Here is a 14,337-nt window from a genome sequence, read left to right as displayed (position 1 = left end):
TAAGGGTTTGCTGCGGGTCATGGAGGGCTTGGTGTCTCTCAGGAAGGTTGGATAAATGTATTTGAAGGTATCTAGTAACATACAGCTGAAAGCAGCTCTTTGTAAGGTCTTTGACTTTCTTCCTCTTCCTTTGCTTAGCTCATTTAGGGACTTTGTTGAACGTCAAGAGAAGGGTGTGAGGGGTTTTTTTCTTCTCTCTCTCTCTCTCTCTCTTAGAAACATTTTTTAAGCCCTGATGCTTGAATAATTGCATTTATCTTTTCCCTTCACTGTTTTCAGTCACTGGCTGCTATATGCAGAGCCTCTGCCTCAAAGGAAGAATGCTTCCCCTCTCTATCACTCCTATTACTGTCAAGTTTAATCTTGTTTTCCTGTATGAAAGTTATTGTACCCAGGGCTGTGAAAAGGATTTTGAGCTTTACACAGATGAGGTCTTCATGTTGCTCAGAATATGAAATGGGTGCTTGCAGAGAAGGTGGTAACATTACAGGTGGGGATAGTGCTAATCTTCTCTACTCCTAAGGACTTCTAAATCAGGATCTAGGGCTCTCAAAATGGTTGTCCCAAGATTTGAGATCAAATTGTGGTATCTATTCTGTCTCATACCCCAAAAACGAGGCAGTATTTCATCGGTCTCAGGCAGCTGCTGTGTGGAGGGTGTATTTTCCTGGCACTTTTAATTAAAGGATAAGAAATGAAACGGTGGTGCAGAGACATAGCGTCTCCCTGGGGTCTGAGAGCAGATTAGCGTGAGGCCTCGAATAGCAGGAGCCAAAGCTTACTTCTGATTATAGCTGAGCAGCAAAACAAACATCAGAACACAGGACAGAAACAGCGTGAATGATGGCTGCTGAAGCCTCTTTCCCATGCCTGCCTGATCCCAGGACTGGCTAAAAACTGTACATCTCGTGGTGAGTATTTTGGTTTGTCTTCTTGCACAGTGCTTTGATGTCCTGCATCCTAACAAACAAGCTGTCTTGTTTTAAAGCCGGGGCTATGCAAAGTCAGCCTTCGCTCCGAAGGCTGTGCTCTGCGTGTTAGCACTGGAGGGGCAGCAGAGATTACAGCAACGCTTTGTAATTGCTGATATTCCTCCTGCACTACTCTGACGGCTGAGTTTATGTTTAGATCAGCTTCTCCTGCATCTTGGGTTAACTTACAGTGATGGAAGCAGAAAAGGAATAAATTATTCTACCCCAAGGGCTCTGCTAAGCTCTCCCAAGGTTATTTTCATTAAGTGACCTGAATAACAAATTCTTTCCCATTAACCTCATCACCTGACACAAGCTGTTAAGCTGAATCCTTCAGAACCTTATTGTCACACTTGCACCGGAGCACGATGCCTTGCCTGTATTTCATCCTGGGAAAGCTCGCTTAAGAAATTAAGGCTACCATTAACAACAAGCGACTGAGCGCCAGTTACTATCTTTCTAGACTTAATCCTTAAAAAGACAGGCTGCTTAGCACTGTGCTGCTGCTTCTCTGAGCCATGCTGCAGTCAGTGAAAGAGGGAAAAATGAAGGGGAGAAACAAGCTTAATTTGTTAGAGGAGAAGAAAACGGAGAATTACCTCACATAAAAGCACTGTTCAGTAAAGCTAAGCTCTCCTCCGAACAAGTTTTCCAGTAAATAGTGTGCTGCTGGAAAGAAGCTTTAGACAGTAAGCGCAGGAATCTCTGCTTTGTTAATAACTAGTACAGTGTAAGAACAGCAGAATTACTGAGGGAAAAAACCCTGCCACTGAAGACTCAACGACCTTGTAGGTCTTTCAGGAGTTTTATTTTGGATTTGATCTAGTCTGCTATCTCAGTGCCTCTGCAGCACATCTTCTGGTTTAGTGCTGTGTAAAAGCAACACAGTCCAAGTGCTTCGAGGCTGCTTAGTAATGGGAACCAAAGCACAGCAGATGGTTGAGGAGCTACAGCTTAAATGCATGTGTGCTCTCCAACCAACCTCAGACTGCTATGAATGCATCTTTTGCCTTTTATCTGGAAACTCATATGCAGGTTTAAACACTGGAAGATTTCAAAGCAAGCTATCAGGTTTCTACAGCATCTATCTTGTCTATCTATGTGTATCAAAGGAAAAAGGACAGCTAGATGACAAAAAGCTGTTCTGCAGCAAAATCTTGAACTCTGAGTAAAGAGTTCTGGTTCACAACTATCCTGGGATGGTTTTCTCTTTCTAACTCTGCATCTTATGCTTTTCTGCACCTCTATATTGACAGTCCTTCTAACTATGGTCTGGGTACCCTACCAGACAGTAACCTCCCTTCATGTTCTTGCCAGTGTTCACTTTTACTGGTGCTCTTAGCTGCAGCCTCCCCAGATAAGCCTTCGGTGCTTCAGACCCAAACTGAAAAAATAGTATCTATACAGTAAGGCAAACCCAAACCACAAGGTCCCTTCCTTTCTTGGTTTTCTTAATCTACTTGTAAATTTCTTGGGTCAAAGGCAGTCTAAACGTGCATCCTGTCTGGCATTGAGAATGCTGCCACTTTTGCTTGGAAAGAACTAATGCTAATTTTACCTATTCCAAGTGCAATCACCCCATTTTCAAGCCATCTCCATTCCATAAACTAGCACCACACTTGAACCTGAGTAATAAATTGTAAGCACAACCATGATAAACTGTATATTATTATTATCATCTTGCATTATTTTCTGCTTCCACAACTTTCTGATATGACTATGTTACAACAGATTTTTGCAGTAGGCAGACAGTATTTAACCAAACAGAACAAACTCATGCAACTTCAATGGCAAACTTCAAATGCAACACTTGTGAAAATGGATGCCTGGGTAATTTACTGAGCAAGAATTTCCTATTTCTACTTTGTTTTTCTGCATGCAGCCCTATGGGGAAGTGCACACACCAGTAACAGGCAGAGACAGTTTCTGCCATTCTAAAAAGATTTCATACTACATCAATTCAGTGTGAGGCTCAGTGGTCAGAAGGAGCTTTAGCAGTGAGTGTGATTTTGTTCAGAATCACAGTCCTGTGCTACTTCTAGCTGCAGCTCTATAAATAGAGTATGAGAGACAGTATTACTACACTGCAGATCAGCCATGTTACTAGCAAAAGGATCTTGAAAAAAATACATATTGTGACTGTCAGAATGGGCATTTGATTCCTCATGTGGGACCTTGGAAAAAAGTTGCATGCTTCTATATATTTAAGCATCCATTTTAGGTGGTGCAGGTTTAAATACCTGAATATCTTAATCAGAGTTGCCCTGAGAGACATCTTCTATCAGAGTGATGACAATGTCTATTTCAGTAGGGAGGTTGTTTTCCCTCTAAAAAGCAATTCATTGACTGAAATTATGCAATTTGTCTAATGACAGATAATGAACAGCACAAGCTGATAACAAAAGTCATGTGCTTTAAGAGCTTTGTACTGGCTATGAAGTTTGTTAACTCCTGCATAAAGCACATATGGCTGTAGAAGTACTTTTGGAGAAGCTCTGCTGTTGCAATTCAAGTATTCCAGTGATTTCAATATAGCAGTCCCAGAACATCCAGGTGATGAAAAGGCTCCTGGTCTAAAATCTGCTCAGTGACTTACACATCTCTAAAGCCAAATAAAGTCTCTGCCCCTCAGACTGATGCTGCAAAACAGAGAAATTTGGTACCTTTTAGTGCTTCGTAGCACAACAAATGCTTAAACAAGGTTACCAGATGGTAAATATTAACACTGAAATAGACATCTTTGAATCAAGTATAGCATGATATAATGCATTGCTACTAAAATACTGGCTGATAGCTGTGATCTCTGTATAGCCAAGTGTTTTTTTAATAACAAAAGTAAAATATTGATGTATTTGCTCTCAATTCTTCAGGTTTTAATTTGGCTTCTTACATGTTTAAAAGTGGAGGTAGAGCCAAGGGGTTAGTTTGCAGAGCTACACTGAAACCTATTGCATGTGACAGTGGCAGAACTGCAGCAGAGCTTGTTGTGCTCAGCCATGTGTTTAGGAAATGCAGCACAGCCAGGAAGATTGTCAAAAGATGTCACCATTTGTGGTTGATTCTCCATAATAACTTCCCTTTTATTGGGGATTAAAAAAGAACCCAGAGAGAAGCTTTCAGAAGGAAAGGATTTTGCAAGTATGCATTTAAATGGCCTATGGCTATTTATTACAGACAGAGCACTCTTTCTTCTAAGCCACTCTCCCCTTCTGATATGGGTGGGAGAAATATGATGAGGCACTTGATGATGAAATGGAGTGCAGTCGGCGTGGAGTTTATTATCCAAGTCACAGAGGGACACTATTAAAGACTTAGCTTACGTTTGAACATCTTGTATGTAAATGCAATGCAGTTCTGAAGTCTGTTTTGCCCTGAATTCTGCTCTTGCTCCAGCTAAGAACTGCTGAATCCAGGATGAAGAGGGGCTAGTAAGTGCTCACTGCTCTTCAGAGACATCAGACCAGAGTTGTGCCATGAGCAATTGCACCCTCTCCTGGTTATGTCTTTTCCTCCGTATAGGAATGGTTGAGGAGTTCATCATAGTTATCACTAACATGTTATGTCACACCATGAGATGGCTAACTATAAAACAGATCTTGGCTGTAACGTATGCTTAGGCAGCCTGGGGCTGGCTGAGTAATGACGCTTGTCCAGTTAAAGCAAACAAGGGGCAAGAGTTCAGGACTGTTACAAATCTGGCCATTAATGAAGCTGCTAGAGAAAAAATGGCCTAAGTGAAATCAGAACCTAGCTTGCAGCATGTTATGAATCTACCAAAGACTTGCCAAAACACAGAGATGCCCTGGCTGCCTCCTAGAGCTGTTTCTTGAGATCCTCCGATACCAGCTCAGGTCTAAGTCTAGTATTGCTGACATGAGAGTACAATAAATTGTCTCCTGAAGTTTGGATAGACAGACCAGTTCATATATGCCTGAAGCTGGTTTTCTCCCCATTTGGGAACATAAAATGCTGTTTGTTCATTTTTTCCGCTTTCATTGCCATTTTACAAGTCACTCTCTGATAGGAGCAGCTGGTTTGGGTAAAAACAAAGACTAAACTCTAACAATTTTTACTCTTAAGTTTGGAAATTAATTTTGTTAAAGAGCTTAGTTAATCCAGACCTGTACATTTCCCAACTACACTAAAAGCCTTGGAACATCACTGCACTTTAGACATCTTTTTCATTTTATGGACCCTAAGCATGCTGAAACAAAGACAGCTCATGGTTAGCTGGAAATTTGCAGGCTCTGTCTTCAAGGTAATCTTGGCTACTCTCTTGTTCACATTTTCTAGGATTTATTCTGGGAAAGAAGAATTGTCCTGCTTTTTAATTCATGTTATCTGGTATCTATTTTCTATTCTTAGTGGTTACAAGGACAAGATGTGCTAATACAGGCTAATAATCCTGCTATCTATAGCCTTTTATGTCATCTTTGTACATAAAATGCCCTTATTTCCTGTAATTTATTGCTGTGCGCAGAGGAAAGATGTTTCATTAAGTTTAGATGAGGTAATATATTGCTAACAGGGCCTGAAAAGGGAGGGCTTTTTGCTTGGGAGAGGTGGGGTTGTGCTTCTATTCAACCACATTCCTTTAAAAAAAGAGAGAGAGAGAGAGAGAGAGAGAAGAATCAGAATCATTAGACAACATCAGAGAGGAGCGAGTCCCTGCATCTGGTGCCAGCCCGGCGCTGCCGGATGTTGCACAAAACAACAGCTTGATGCTGACAAACAGGAGCCTGTGCTTTTGGCATTGATGTTACACTGACCAAGAAGGTACTGTGGCTTCTGAAAAGACCCCAGAGTTTGAGATAGCAAAGTGACCATCCAGAGGGATGGCAGGGTCTCACATGAGAAGAAAATTTGCATGGTTGCAATCTTCCTGCATTACCACTTAGGCAGTGCCCTCCTTTGTTACTTCTAACGTTAGGTAGTTCAAAACATCCAGCTAATGATATGCTCCTCATGCTTCAGAGACTGCATCTAACACATCATCTGTCTGCCTGAAGAGTGTTTAAGTGGAGCACACGAGTCCTCTCACACTGCCTTGAATTAAGTACCAACAACGCACGTGACTGAGCCTCTCCAAGGCTTGAGCAGCTTTCCAACGTGTTGTCCTAAGGCAATGACAGAGCACAGACCTTGGATCACAGCATTCACATGCTGAAACCATGCAGAGATGACTAGGGAGAACACTGTTCACAGTTAACACCCTTTTGATTTCCCCCACCTTGTTGCCCCTGAAAGACTGTCCACCACAGCGACAAACAAGCTATAACGATACCGTTCTACTTGGCAAACCCAAGTACTGCTCTACTCAACGGCCAGAGAAGGAGTAGTGGACTCCTACCATACCCTCCTGCAGTTCTTTATAGAGCTTAGAGCTTTGTTTTGGAGGAGCCTGGAATTTATATTCATTTTCCTCATACACAAAAGTTTCTCTTGAAAATGTGTTGCAACCAGGCTGCACCAGTGAATCTAGACAGCCATGGCAAAAGCTGCTTCAGGGTCTCAGAAGCAGACCAAAGATGAAGATGTGTTGTGTGATTGCTGTAACTGGGGCTTACAAGCAGTGAGTGGGGAGTAAACTAGGCATGCTGATGAATGCTGGGTAGGGAATGAAATGTGGGGTTTTGAAACTTAACACCTTAATCAACAGGCCTATAGAGACTACAAATTTGCTTTTGCAAAAATTCAAACAGGATTTTTTCCCTTACAAACCATTTACTTCAGGCAGTCCACCCAGATGAATCCCACCACTCCTTACTGGAAATGGACCACATGGCATGCCAGAGGCAAGTTCTAATATCACTCCCACAAATTAAAAAGGATCATTCTCTGGGAAGCATCTTGTGTAACAGCATATTCTGCCAAGTAACAAGCAATAGGACAAGAGGAAATGGCCTCAAGTCGTGCCAGGGGAGGTTTTGATTGGGCATGAGGAACAATTTCTTCCCCAAAAGGGTTGTCAAGCTGTAGAGCAGGCTGCCCAGGGAAGTGGTGGAGTCATCATCCCTGGAGGGATTCAAAAGCTGTGGAGATGTGGTGCTGAGAGGCATGGTTTAGCAGCATTGGACTTTATGACCTTAAGAGCCTTGTCTAACTTGAACGGTTCTATGATTCCTGACTTCTCCACATGTTTATATGTTAAATTATAAGCACAATATGTTTGTGCATGCTGTGATGCAGTTCTTACCCTGACCCCATCAACCCTCTAATGAATTAATAACAGGCTTTATGTTGGTCCAGGAGAAGGAGACAGTGACTGTCAGACGCCACTGTCAGATGCCTGGTAGCTGACACTGCAGCCTGCAAGCCCTACCTCCAGTGCTTCTTGTTAGGTTCTTCATATTGCCTCTCACCTCCTTCACACAGATTCAAAATTGTTTGGGGAGGAAGGCAGTGGGGAGGGAGGAAAGACATTCCCAGTGAAATGTAATCATTAACTGAAGTGGTCTTTGATTTCTCTGTTGTTTAGTTTAATTAGATGGAATTCATTTCGAAGGCAGCCGCCAGTGTCAAAGGCATGTTAACTAGAGCTGTGAATTATTACTACATCAATAAAAATAATGAAAAGTTTGGATGTTAGCAGAGACGTTAGGCTTTGGAGCAGTAACAACTAGTTTTCTATTTTCAGACACAGTCTTTCTTCCTTATTGTGCCTTTCAAATATTTTCATACTGAGAACTTGTGGCCAGTTTTCTCTCAACTGCTTCTATTCTTTAGAACCTGCTCTTGCTCAGAGTATATCTAACCAGGTTCCACCCTCCATTTTCACTTTGGACCTCTCATACTAACATGGAAATGTTTGGTTTGAGTCATACTAAAGGGCACAGTAGCTGTGCTGAGTCATACCAATCAGCCTGTTACCTTCTCCATTACAGTGCTCAACAGAAACAACTTGGTGATTGCAGGTCATGCCTGTGGACTTCCTTGATGCTCAGGTTTCCTTCATGAATTAGCTTAACTTCTTAAACTCAAGGAAAAGCAGAAATACTGCTGATATGCAGTGGTTAACACCACAGAAGATCTGCTTGCTCTTGGGCTTTCTCTGACCACTTTGCTGTGCTGCATGCTTTTTTTAACACTCCAGCTTTGGGACACGGTTTAGTGGCCATAGTAGTGATGGGTTGACAGTTGGACTTGATGATCTCAGAGATCTTTTCCAACCTTAATGGTTCTAAGATGTTCCAGAAAAAGACAGGGCATGCACCCAGGACATTGATTACCACCAGAAAAGCAAGACTCTCCACATCCATCCTCAGCTTATGAGTTAGGAGCTAATGCTGCAGGACTTAGCAATCCTAGCTAGGAAGTCCACAAGTCTCTCCTTCAACTCTAGAAGAAGCATAGGTTGAAAGAAACAGGATACATTTCCATCAGCTATGTACCCCAGATGCTGAAGTCCTCCTGCAGAGCCCCTCTGCACTTTGCTTGCAATTGAGAGACCTACAGTAACCACTTCAACCAGGACATGAGGATCAGAAGCTTCCCATAAAACTCTTCTCTGAACTTATCTTTGTAACTGCCTGCAGAATCTAGCTTTTGTGCCATGAGAAATCTGACAACTGATCTTCTTTTGACTTCAAAAGTCCTGTTAGTGATAGCACAGGGCTGATAATCAGTTTGTACATCTATAAATTACCAGCAAGGCTGCAGAAATCAAGAGATGGTGGCATTAAGAGCCAAACACTGCACTGAATTCTGCATAAAGGACAAAATTTGATGCAAGTAGAAAACGAAGCTAAACCACATTGTATCAAGAAAGTTACTGAACTGGGGCAAGAATTAACTGGTTTAATGCAGCACCTAACTTCTGGGTCACAAAAGATTGTCTCTAGGCTGTTGATCTACAATATTTACACAACGATTAAGACACGTTTTCACTCATCATCTCATGTCAAAGAGGACTTTTGAGGTCAAATTATGAGTTTGCTAATACTAATGAATGCAGAAACTTTCCCACCAGCAGCTGAGAATTAGCAACTGAGATTGAAAACTTGCCTTTTATTTTCTGTAGTTTCCTCTTCACAACCATATTCTTCCAGGCTTTATTTCTGTAAAGCTCCTTTTGAAAGACACGTGGATCTGTTGAGATCTCGTTGATTCAGAAGGTCTTTGGACCAGTGAAACAAACTGAATCACACTCATAAATACAGAGATCCCTTTTCTTTTTATTCTCATTATTGAGGAACTGCATTTGTAGTCCCATCTGTGAACCAGATTAATTTGGAGCCATCTGCCATGAGCAAATTGCTAATTTTGGCAGATACCAGAGAGATGCTAGTATCATTCTTATGTAAACATTTGATGTCAGCTCTGATTGTTGTGCAGAAAACAGATACCCATAAAGGTACTTATGGTTACACGATGGACTTGGGAGTTACTCAGATGACTGGTAACAGCTTCTCCAAGAACGGAAGGAGGACTCAACAGCCAGCACACATTGTATCTGGTGCACTGCAAACATGTCCACTGTAGCAAGGCAAATAAAGATGCAGAATCTGTGTGAACTGAGAGCATTAGCCTGAGAGCTGTGATATTGGTGAAGAACTAGGACCCCCTCCACCGGATTGACATCAGAGGCTATTAAAAATATGCTCCTGGAGACCTCGTCTAAGTCACACTGAAAAAGTATATTGATTTCAGTGGGCTTCAAAATGTCTGGAAACACAACTATTAGTAATTATAAATCAAAAGTGAATTACTTATATAGGAAAATCTTCATCTTCAGACGTATTTCCTGTACTTCACTGGTACAATTCAGGTGCAGACTCCAGTCTGGCTGAAAGCATAACCCACTCTATTGATAATAAGGAAAAATCTTCTTTCCTGTGAGTCTCCTGCTCTGGAGAGATTCCAAACCTGACTGGACATTGCAATCCTGGGTAACCTGCTCTGGGTGACCCTGCTTTAGCAAGGATTTTGGACTATGATACCCAGAGGTCCCTTCCAACTCCCACCATTCCAGAATTCTGTATAGTTAAAAAAAACCCAAACAACCTGACACTCTAAAATGGTTTTTGAAAGAGTAAAACAAAAGAAAGCAAGAAAACCCAAAACCAAACAAACAAAAAAAACAACCAAACAAACAAAAAAAAACAACCCACAGCTCTAAGATCAAATAGGTTTGGAATAGGTTGGGAGACAGAATATTTTACTGGAGAAGGTAATTTGTTCAACAGGCTTCATATACACTCATTTGCTCCTACAGTAGCACTGAATCAAAGATATGAAGTCATTTCAAGTTCCCTGTTAATTCCAGTCCATAGGACCCCAGCTAGATCTCTGGTGAAAATACAGAATAGTACAAAAAGTCTTGTTCTGCCATTGTAGGTATCAGACTTGCCCTCTGACCAGACGACTTTGCAGTTGGACATCCTATCCTGATAGAGACAAACCACCTGATTCAGTAAGTCTGGGCCAAAATCAATACTCAATCTATTCATGCTGATTTTCACTCTTTCTAACCTAGCCCCACTCTTTCTCAATTCATTCAGTGGTTTGCCCTCATATTTAAATAACATGAAGCCCTGGATATAGACTGCCATGCCAAGCATCTGCAGTGCATGTTTCATGCTCTTCTGCCACCATGCAATACAATATCAGCCTCTTCACTGTCCTGAAAAGCAAACAATAACTATCAAAGCACCATATTCAGCTCACTTTTCCTTCCTGGAGATTACATATTCACTGACTACAAGCAACCACAGGAAAAGCAACACTTGCATACCCTCCAGCTTCCAAGTTTGGTTTATTGTTCCTCTTAATATTCATGAATAAGCTGCTTGCTTCTATTTGAGGAGAAAAAAAAAACCTAGCCTAGGATTTAAGTGACCAGTAAGCATTTCAAAATGACTGGTCAACATGAACTATGGTTTAAAAAAACACTTGAAGGATTATGTAATACTTGGAAATAACAAGTGAACTTGTAACAATCACAGAACTAGAAAAGCTCTTCTGTTAATCTATTTTAAGTACATAATTGATTTTTCCTTTATTTCCCCCAGAATTCAGCTCTTGGTGCTGTGTTAGGTTCACATTATGTCCCACTGAGGTCAGCAAAGTTCTCACTGTGCTGCTGTGAGTGGGCAGGGCCATCACAGTCTGTCTTCATTTGCACTCTGGACCATATTTGCATAGCAAGAGTCAAAAAAGTAAGAGCACACCTCAGAGTGTGGTGAGAGATTATCTCTGAAGAAGAACATGGACCTTTTAAATCCTGGGCTTTACTCTTTGCTGGGCATGAGGCACACCAGAACACTTCTATGGTCTTATCATGGTAATAAAAATAAGGTGCTGGCATCATGACTTGTCAGTGATGGGTTAGTGATCGGATGTTATGATCTTAAAAGTCTCTTCCAACCAAAACACTTCTATGATGACTTCTGCACTGGACCCAAAATCTGCTACAGGTGACAGTATCTTTCAAAGAGCTATAACTTTATTAGCCATAGAGTTATTCAGGCTGTAACTGGTGAAGTCTTCACCCCAGCTTTATCTAAGACTTAAAGAGCACCACCCAAAACCATGGCTGTAAGTTGTCAGGGCTGGGCAGAAGAGAGTTGAGGAGTCATGTTAAGTTCTTAAAATAGCCCCTGAACTTTGCTTGGAGGTAAACCTAAAAGGAAATATATCTACTCTAACACATCAATGTTCAGCACACTCATCTATCATGTGCTTTGTAGCAGCCTTTAGAGAGAGGTGGCTCATGCTCCTGGCTTTCATACGCTTCACATGTAGACAGAGTAATTTCTTCTTCTCTAGAGACACCCCTTACACACAGGGCTGCAGTGCAGGAGCAGCGTGTTGTTATAGTTACTGGCTATGACTTACCCCTGCCATTATCATGGTATTTTCAGTAAATGGGGCTTAAACAGCAGTTTAGCAAAGGTCTGAAAAATAATGACTGCCTGCCTTCACTTAATAACAGGGCACAAGCATCTCTGCTGCCCAGTCTCTTCATCCATTTCTCCCTGTTCCTTACATCATAAATGAGAGCCTGAGTCTCTTACATAAGAAAGACAATAAAGGTCACTTCTTATCTTTGAATCCTTTTTTACTTCAGCTCTCTGAAAAGGTCATCATAGAGGAGAAAAGCAGAGCTCTTCCCCTTGGGCAGCTCTCAAGAGACAGGTATGGAGCATCCAGGACACATCACCTTTTAAAGACTCTGTGGCTGGAGAGCAGAACTGTTTTGCAGGTCAAGTCTGTAAGAGGCCATGGGTTTTCTACATCGTTTTGGGTATCTTTTGCTGAACACAGTCACTATAACCCCACAAGACAAGACACTGGCACAGTGCAACCTGTAACATTTGTGGTCAGGACTGTGGAAAGATGATAAGGTTGTGGGAATAAGTGAAAATACATGCCCATAAAATGGATCATGCTGAATGATGCTGCTCAGCTGCTTTTGAGATGCAAAGACAACAATTAACTGAGCTGACGTGAACAGACGCAAATAGGAAGAGCTCTTCCTGCCTGGCAGTTAAGAGAAACGAGACTTTGGTACAGTCAAATAATAACCTCTGAGAGGCAGGCAGCAGGAAAATGGGAACTAACAGGTTTTCAGAGACCCAGGAATCAGACAAATGAAGGTAATGTATTGAACATTTAAGAGAGCAATCAGAAGATGCTGCTTTTGTACTTTTGCCCAGATTGCAGCAAAGACAAACAGTTCCTAACTGGAAACAGGCTGCCACAAAAGTCAAGGAGCTGCCTTCACTCAGATTTGCTCAGGCAAACTTAACCTTGTGCACATTTAATGAACAGATTCTACTCAACCTTTCATGTAAGTGCTGCAGTGCCATCTTATGCATTTCTCAGCCAGACAGAAACTATTCCATGAAATGTGAAGTTTTGTTACTACTCCACCAAAAAATCAGGTTTACTCCATGCTTTAGAACATATTAGCTAATTAGGACAAAAGTGCCCTAATCTGATGAGGAGCTCTTGTGAAAGCAACTAGGTGTGGGATTCCTAAAGAACTTTCTGAGAAAGGGTCCAGCGAAGCTAATTACTGAACATATTGCTGCAGAATTAGCATTAGAAACCTGTGTTCAGAAACTCTTCCTGCATTAGCTTTGTAATTTGACAAGCTGACCAACTCTGTCCCAACTCTGCTTAACTAGGCACTTCTTTCCATTTAATGTTATGTCACTATACATGAACTAAGTGTTAATTACCATTACTGCATGGTCAGCGAAACTGCTGAAATCAAAGTCCAATCCTGCAGCCCTCTTACCAGCAAACACTTCCTGCAGTTTACAGAAGAGCCTGAACCTCAGCCAGAGAAGTTAGTCCTAGTTTGTACATAGGATCCTGCATCAAGCCAGGACTAGCCTAAAACCTGCGGATGAAATCTGGTCTTGCAACAAACCCTGTAAATAAAGCCGAAGCTGGCACTGCCTCCCTTCTCTCAAATGCGTTCTCCTTTAAGTTGTAAATTCTTCAGCAGATAAAAGACCTAGCTACAGAAAGAGAGCAGCACACTGGCATAAAGGAAAATAAAACAAGCCTACTATGAAATGTATCACAACTAGAGATGCTGGAGCTGAATTTCAGCTGCAGTAAATCAACCTTTCTTCAGGGACCTCTTATTTTTACGTAGTTAAGCCAGCAAGGCTGTGAATTTGAGAGGGGACAAGTTTTGGCATTCGAAAGATCTTACAGAAATCTACATGAATCCCATCACTTGCTTTCCATGACATTGCAGAAGAAACTTGTCATTAACCTGCAATAATTACTGGCAGTTCCTCATGCTGCTGAAAAAAAAACCCTCTTCTCCTATTCTACTTTCTATCCTGTTAGCCTACAGCATAGTCAAACATTCTAGAATACTGAGGAAAAAGAAAAGCTCATTCTCGATGTGTGGTCCATATTTAGCTACTTAATTTTTGTGAGGCTAAAACCTCGTACCAACATTTCAGGGTTTAGTTCTGATACATTAGATTCTGCATTAGTTAGATTCTTCACCTCTCTAGTGCTTAAACCACATGATGGAATCCCATTGCTACAGCATGTAGAATGCTGTCACTTTTAAGCATTAGGCTGAGCACTCTTGTCAGGGTTGATCTTTTTTGTTTGCTTTGCCTATAGAACTTTCATAGTCTATACTTTTTCAGTAGTAATCAAGTAATCAAAAACATTTTCTTCTATGATTGTTTTGAATTAATAATTTTCTTCTTTTACATATGGAATGATATGTTCAAATAGACTTCAAAACAAGGCTTCATATATAAGGATTATCCAAGACTTGAATGTTCCTTTCTAAGCAGAGAACAGGCAGAAATAGTCAAGGGTCAATAATGCCTATGAACTATTCTGGTTACTGGCAGCAGCTCTTGCAAATGAGAAGAAGCAAAAA

General features: G+C 41.3%; 1 protein-coding gene and 1 long non-coding RNA gene across 6 annotated transcripts in view; one reads left to right on the top strand and one right to left on the bottom strand.

Moving 5' to 3' along the window:
• Positions 1-14,337, bottom strand: part of TRPC5 (transient receptor potential cation channel subfamily C member 5) — a 102,414-nt gene that overhangs the window by 56,632 nt on the left and 31,445 nt on the right. The gene's annotated exons all lie outside the window — the stretch shown is intronic.
• On the top strand, positions 272-7,100 carry LOC135183990 (uncharacterized). Its single transcript, XR_010305807.1, has 2 exons — positions 272-911; positions 5,946-7,100. It is a non-coding gene; the product is annotated as an uncharacterized LOC135183990 (long non-coding RNA).

This window comes from Pogoniulus pusillus, chromosome 19, assembly GCF_015220805.1.
Source record: "Pogoniulus pusillus isolate bPogPus1 chromosome 19, bPogPus1.pri, whole genome shotgun sequence".
Taxonomy (NCBI): domain Eukaryota; kingdom Metazoa; phylum Chordata; class Aves; order Piciformes; family Lybiidae; genus Pogoniulus; species Pogoniulus pusillus.
Note: the sequence above shows the minus strand (reverse complement) of the source record. Positions and strands in the feature narration are given on the sequence as shown.